The 7,439-nt window shown below is 52.3% G+C and overlaps 1 long non-coding RNA gene across 2 annotated transcripts; it reads left to right on the forward strand.

Annotated features, from left to right (window-relative positions):
- The first annotated feature begins 277 nt into the window (after positions 1-277).
- LOC103253308 lies at positions 278-5,878 on the forward strand. Of its 2 annotated transcripts, XR_503861.1 has the most exons (4): positions 278-904; positions 1,984-2,116; positions 4,429-4,561; positions 5,814-5,878. It is a non-coding gene; the product is annotated as an uncharacterized LOC103253308 (long non-coding RNA). The 2 variants fall into 2 exon arrangements; XR_503862.1 differs by lacking the exons at positions 4,429-4,561; positions 5,814-5,878 and adding an exon at positions 2,222-2,570.
- Positions 5,879-7,439: the final 1,561 nt, after the last annotated feature.

Here is a 7,439-nt window from a genome sequence, read left to right on the forward strand (position 1 = left end):
TCCCGGTATAGCGATGCACCGTTGGGACTTCAAGGCCTGTTTTTGAAGGCGCGGATGAGCCTCTGACTTTCCCGCTGACTCCTTGGAACCCAGGCCTCGGATGGGCCTTAGTCATGATTTTCTCCTGGGTGTAAGAGTAGGAGGCAGTGTTCATGGTGATGGGGGCGATGTGTGAGAAGGGGGTGTTCTCCAGTGGCCCACCTGTTCTCCATCGGCCTTCCATCCAGGGACTAGTCACCGGTAGGCCCCGCCTTTCACCTCACAGGCACGCGCGAGCTCCTAGGTGGGATGGCCGGAGATTTCGGCAAGTCGGAATGCCAGAAAAAGACGGGGACAATCCTCGTGGGGACAGCTGTGCTTGGGCAGATTGGGGCATCATTCAGTAGTGGTGGGCTTCTCCTGGATTGGTGTGAATCACTGGGCGTCTGCCACAGAGTATCTGCGGAATCGGCTGGTAGTCTTTTGTCACTCAAACCGGTTCACGGGGCCATGCTTCACTTCGGATGTGTGACGGCAGAGTCCTTGGTCCCAAGCTGAACAAATGGGCCCTTAGGCGCAGTCTCAGTGGGCAGCCCCCGAGCGGGTGTGCATGTGAACCTCTATCTCCTGTCTTTCTTCTTTGCTTTTTCCAGGAAGTTTCAAACTTGAAAGTGTGTCAAGGAAATACGCGCTTCACATCCTGAGCCCCTTCTCTGAGGCGTAGTGGACTTTGGTTATATTGCTGGAGGTCTGCTTCCAGCCTGAGCAGCCACTCCCAATCCCAGTGGACGTGCAGCGAAGAAGGCTTCAGTTGGGGATGGCTTTGTGTCCCCTAGCTGTGAATCCGTTGAAGGCTGTACTTCGTCTTTGTACATGGAATGATCGCCTGCTTGAGCTGTCTTGAGGAATTGGCCTTCCTTCCGTGGTAAAATTCTATGAATAAGTTGGGTTACAAGCAGTTGACTGAGAAATGGTGAAGGTCCCCGGTAGCTCTCTGAGTCTCTGTTTGCAGGAAGTGCTCCGGGAGGTTACGGAGGGGTGTTGATTTTCGCCATAAGAATAGTAGTTGTTCACAATAGCTGTTTATCTGCCAGTGGCCAGGAAGTTACTGCAGGCAGGCCCTGTGGGGTCTGTGTACCAGGTGGACAGGGGGTGGTGCTTCTGGTCTGGGCGATGTGATCTTGGAAGGCGGGATGTCTTTTTTCTCAGGCCCCCAGGTCGACATAGACAGTGAGTTGACTCCTTAGGTTGAGATCATGCAGGCTGATAGGTGTGGTTCTAAAGTGTCCAGTCCAAGTTGTTTTTCAACAGGCTCTTCGGGGAACGTTGAAGAAGTTGGTGCAGGAGGTCTGTGACCTTCACAAATGTGTCCAACTAGGGTGGCCACTGAACCTATAGCAGATTCCAAGAGTGACAGCCGGGCCATGGTGGTGCCGAGGGTGCCTGTTTTGGTGACAGGTGTGCCTGTTTTGGGGACAGGTTTTGGTGACAGAGTGGGCGAAGTCAGTACCTTGTCAGGCTTCATTAATCTCCTGGGAGTAGGGGTGTGTGCACCCAGCAGACCTGGGCCTTCATTCCGAAGGGGAGGCTTTTTGGCGAGTAACACTTGCCTGGCTCCTCATGGTCGCAGGGACAGAGGCGAAGTCGTGTAACAAAAAGTCATCCTCTGGCGCGGTAGTCCTCCGGGGGATTGGGCCTGGGTATCGTCGGCTAAGAATGGGCCTTGGTGTTTTGCGAACACACGTGCAATTGAGGGTAGGAAATACTAACCCCCAGTCACACCCAGGCTTTTGGTGCCCGGGCTTTGACGTTAGAAGCCCACTCACATGACACAGGTGTCCGTAGATTTGCTATGCGAACCTATAATGGTGGGCTTCTCCATCCTGGAGGCCAGGGGGAAAGCAGACCTGCCAGTGGGCCCTTGGAACAACATGACGTTGAAGTGGGGAGCGGTGTCCTAGGCTCCATTTCTGAAACCTCCTATGATTTGCTTCTGCTTCTCAGGGGGAGTTGCAGTGGTTTGCCGGCCGCCTGCCGGGATGGCAGATGTCCATTTCTTCGGAGGGTCAGAGCTTCTGCAGATCCTGGAATCATTGTGTCCTGCTGTGCTCCCCGTCCTGGTGGATGTCTCCAAATGGTAAGCATTCTTTTGCCCTGGTCCTGTCGTGTTTGAGGAATGTGCAGATCCCCCGAAAGCCGTATCTCGGCAGGCCGCTAATGGTGTGCCATCTTCCCCTTGTAGCTTGGAGAGTGGAGTCCTGGAGCTCGGTGATGCGTCCCTGGCTTGTGCGGGGTGCTGGTGGCATTTCAGGTCATCCCGTTGCCCACTGCCCATCAGTCATCCTGGGGCGTTCCGTTTTCAGGGTTTGGGCATGTGCTTGGATCGATGATGAGTTTCTCATATAAACATTCCTTGGAAAGCTGAACAAAATGAGTGAAAACTCACAACCGTCGTTCTCATCGGTACTGAGGTCCAGCACTTTGCCACTACCACGGCCTGCTGAGTGATCTTCAAGTTGAACGGGTCCCCATTCCTCCTATCTTCCAGGGCACCAGCTTGGAAAGTGTCGCAGGATACTTGCGTTAGACAAATTTCCTCAGCCCAGTGGACGTACCTGGGTGTGTGCTAGTTGATCGGCCTCCCTTTGAGGCATGACTTCTATCAGATGAGGCGTCAGTGTCGTAGACGTGAGGGAGAGTGTTTGTTGCCTGCGTAGGGTATCCTTTCAGGAGGAAGAGTGTTTCCCTTGGAGTCAGGGAGACTTAGGTTCTCTCGGCCGCTGTTTTCAAGGAGCAGGAGAGTTCTTGGTTTTTCCACCAAAGCCTAAAATGGGAGGCCTTAGACACACGTTGGGCATGATTTCTGTTGGCAGTTGGAATAGAGGGAGGTGTTTGAGGTAATGGAGAAGGAAGACCAATGGGTGATGTTTTGCTGAATGCTATCTAATAGCCCTCCAATCAGCAACCAGTCACTAGGAATCCCTACCTTGGCATGTTTACAAGTAAGAGAGAGTCCATGTTGTGAAAGCTGATGAATTGGGCCTAATTGAACAACGGATAAATGTTGGTAGATTCCTTCCAGATTCACCTACGTATGGCCGGTCCTGAGGCATGACCCGGCCGTCATGGATTTCCCGTGGATTTGTGTGTGTTTCATGTGAATTGGCCACTGAGTGTCTTCGAGGCGGAAGATAGGCCAGCATACATCTTCTCGTCACATGGGGTACTGATCACTTCCTGTGGTGAGTCCAGACTGTTTGGCCCTGGGCTTGAATCCCTTGAGGGCCAACCATGTCCACTACCGTGCCATGGCTTTGCAATGTTAATATTACAGCATGCGTGGGTATCTGTTGCTAGAATTTCTTCTTCTTCTTTTTCTTCTTTTGCTATTTGCGTTCTCTTGATACCATCGATATTGGAAGACTCAGGAAGGAAATATCCTCTTGTCTGATTCGTGTTTTCCAGTAGTTCCCGGATTCCTTGGTTTGCCTCTGGGGATTGTTCTGTTGTTTTGGCAAGGTGAGTGTCATCTGAGGGGCACACTCACGGAGAAGGCTCTAACTCAGTATTCCTCAGGGTCGTCCTTCAGTAGCTACGCTGAAGGTTTAAATTTCCTTTCGACATGAAGGCAATGGCGAGTTTCACCTGTCGCCCTGTACGAAGTTCCAGAGATGCATGGAGCCACAGAAACGTGGTGCGGCAAGCGCTGCGGTCAGGAACGGTTCCTTGGTTGGTCTTCGAATCCCTGAACCGATGTCGGTGGTTTGAAAGTGGGTTTGTGTTGCAGGTCTTGGGTTGCTACGTTTTTCACAGTGGCTTTGTGTCCTGTGAGCTTGAGGCAGTGACACAGAACGACATGTGGGCTGTCTGCGAGACGCTCTCAAATGTCCAGTGTGACTGTCTGACTAGCAGTTACAGTGTTTCGGGTTGAGCAGCCAGAGACAGTGTATTCTCGTGAAGCTGTGAATTCCGGTGTGAATCTGTATGGACACCCAGTGGACATGGATATTCCGTGGAGTTGGGAGCCCCCAAGCAGGGAATCTCTGGCTACGTTTCCCATTCCTCTGAAGTCCTTGTTGACATCCTTGTGGATGCAGGCCCTGATCTGCTTAGGTTGGCATCCTGGGAGTCAAGCCGTGATGGCCTAGACAGTGACTGGCTTTTCAGGGGTTCACAAGTTCACGTGTTTTTAGGGAACAGGCTACACACCTGTAGCCACGGCAGAGCAGTTTCCCCTTTAGCCCAAGCAGGTGGGCCCCCTCCCGTGGAAATTCAGTGTCCTGAGTGACGTAAGGAGAGGGGATTCCTGGAGACCACCGCTTATAATAGAAGTCAATGAGATGCAGACCTGAGAGTTGACACACGGGAAAGGAGCGGTGGAAGTTACAGCTTGTGTCCTTCGGCTTCTTCCTCAACCGCGCCTATGATTTGCTTGCTTCCACTTCTCAGGGTGACTTCCTGTGAAGACCTGTCATCGGCTTGGAGTTCAGATGTCCAGGTCCTCCGAGGGGCAGCATGTGCGTGGAAAACAAGCGTCGGTGTTGCCTGGGGTGCGCCTTGTGCTGGTGGATAGCACAGGATGGTAAGTGTGCTTTAGGCCTCCTGCCGACATGGTCTTGAAGATTTGTAGACCTGCAGCAATGTGTTTCTCCATGGGTCAATGATGGCACGCCGCATTCCACTCTTAGAGTGGATTGTCAGACGTAGTGCTGGGTGGTGAATGCGTGGCTTGTCCACGATGCTGGTGGTGTTTAAGGTCATCCGGCCGTGCATTTCCCAGCAGCCATCCTGGGCTTTTCCATTTCCCGGGTCTTGGCATGTGCTTGGATCGATGATGAGTATCCCAAAAAAACATTCCTTGGAAAAGCTGAACAAAATGAGTGAAAACTCACAACCGTCATCCTCATCGCAACTGAGGTCCAGCACATTGCCTCCACCAAAGCCTGCAAGAGTGAGGTCCCACTTTCCCGGTTGAACATTCCGTCCAGCACCTACCTGGGGCGCCAGCACTGGAACGTGTCCCGCAGTAGGTACTTTAGGCAAATGTCCTCAGTGCAGGAGGCATTCCTGAGGGGTGGGCGTGTTGTGCGTTGTCTGGCCTCTCGGTAAGGCGTGGCTTCTATCCAAGCAGGCATATGGATTGTAGGGGTGGGCGAGCATGCAGCTGGCCTAGCCTAGGGAATCTGTAAGGATGTCCAGTGTTCCCGGTATAGCGATGCACCGTTGGGACTTCAAGGCCTGTTTTTGAAGGCGCGGATGAGCCTCTGACTTTCCCGCTGACTCCTTGGAACCCAGGCCTCGGATGGGCCTTAGTCATGATTTTCTCCTGGGTGTAAGAGTAGGAGGCAGTGTTCATGGTGATGGGGGCGATGTGTGAGAAGGGGGTGTTCTCCAGTGGCCCACCTGTTCTCCATCGGCCTTCCATCCAGGGACTAGTCACCGGTAGGCCCCGCCTTTCACCTCACAGGCACGCGCGAGCTCCTAGGTGGGATGGCCGGAGATTTCGGCAAGTCGGAATGCCAGAAAAAGACGGGGACAATCCTCGTGGGGACAGCTGTGCTTGGGCAGATTGGGGCATCATTCAGTAGTGGTGGGCTTCTCCTGGATTGGTGTGAATCACTGGGCGTCTGCCACAGAGTATCTGCGGAATCGGCTGGTAGTCTTTTGTCACTCAAACCGGTTCACGGGGCCATGCTTCACTTCGGATGTGTGACGGCAGAGTCCTTGGTCCCAAGCTGAACAAATGGGCCCTTAGGCGCAGTCTCAGTGGGCAGCCCCCGAGCGGGTGTGCATGTGAACCTCTATCTCCTGTCTTTCTTCTTTGCTTTTTCCAGGAAGTTTCAAACTTGAAAGTGTGTCAAGGAAATACGCGCTTCACATCCTGAGCCCCTTCTCTGAGTACTTTGGTTATATAGCGGACTTTGGTTATATTGCTGGAGGTCTGCTTCCAGCCTGAGCAGCCACTCCCAATCCCAGTGGACGTGCAGCAAGGAAGGCTTCAGTTGGGGATGGCTTTGTGTCCCCTAGTTGTGAATCCATTGAAGGCTGTACTTCGTGTTTGTTCTTGGAATGATCGCCTGGTTGAGCTGTCTTGAGGAATTGGCCTTCCTTCCGTGGTAAAGTTCTATGAATAAGTTGGGTTACAAGCACTTGACTGAGCAATGGTGAAGTTCCCCTGTAGCTCTCTGAGTCTCTGTTTGCAGGAAGTGCTCCGGGAGGTTACGGAGGGGGTGTTGATTTTCGCCATAAGAATAGTAGTTGTTCACAACAGCTGTTTGTCTGCCAGTGACCAAGAACTTACTGCAGGCAGGCCCTTTGGGTTCTGTGTATCATTTGGATATGTCGTGTTGTTTTTGGTCTGGTTTTTCTTGGAAGGCGGGATGTCTTTGTTTCAAGCCCCCAGGTCGACATATACAGTGATTCAATTCTTATAGTTGAGATCATGCAGGCTGATAGGTGTGGTTCAAAAGCATCTTGTCCAAGTTGTTTTTCAACAGGCTCTTTGGGGAACGTTGAAGAAGTTGGTGCAGGAGGTTTGTGCCCTTCAGAAATGTGTCCAATTAGGGCGACCTTTGTGCCCTACAGGCAGATTCCAAGAGTGACGGTCTGGCCGTGGTGGTTCCGAGGGTGCCTGTTTTGGTGACAGGTGTGATCCTCTGGAAGAGTGGCCGAATCAGTATCTTGTCAGGTCATTAATCTCCTGGGTGTAGGAGTGTTTGCACCCAGGAGACCTGGGTCTTCATTCCGAAGTATAGGCTTTTCGGCGAGTAACACTTTCCTGGCTCCTCTTGGTCACAGGGGCAGAGGTGAAGTTGTATAACAAAAAGTCATCTTCCGGCGTGTTAGTCCTCCGGGGGGTTGTGCCTGTGTATCATCGGCTAAGAATGGGCCTTGGTGTCTTCTGAACACACGTGCAATGGAGGGTTGGAAATACTAACCCCTAGTCACACCCAGGCTTTTGCTTCCCGGGCTTTGACGTTAGAAGCCCCCTCACATGCCACAGGTGTCCATAGATTTGCTGCACGAACGTTTTATGTTGTGCTTCTCCCTCCTGGAATCCAGGGGAAAAGCAGACCTGCAAGTTAGCCCTTCGAACAACATGATGTTGAAGTGGGGACCTGTGTCCTAGGCTACATTTCTGAAGCCTGCCTGTGATTTGCTTCTCCTTCTCACGGGGAGTTTCAGTGGTTTGTCTGTCGTCTCCCAGGATGGGAGATATCTGTTTCTTTGGAGGGGCAGAGCTTCTGCAGATCCTGGAATCATTGTGCCCTCCTGTGCTCCCTATGCTGTTGGATGTTTCCAAATGGTAAGCATTCTTTTGCCCTGGTCCTGTCGTGTTTGAGGAATGTGCAGATTCTCTTAAAGCCGTATCCTGGCAGGCCACTAATGGTGTTTCATTTTCCCCTTGTAGATTTGGAGAGTGGAGTCCTCTTGCTCAGCAATGCGACCCTGGTTTCTCT

This window comes from Carlito syrichta, unplaced genomic scaffold, assembly GCF_000164805.1.
Source record: "Carlito syrichta isolate Samal-C Ts95f unplaced genomic scaffold, Tarsius_syrichta-2.0.1 Scaffold219601, whole genome shotgun sequence".
Lineage (NCBI taxonomy): Eukaryota > Metazoa > Chordata > Mammalia > Primates > Tarsiidae > Carlito > Carlito syrichta.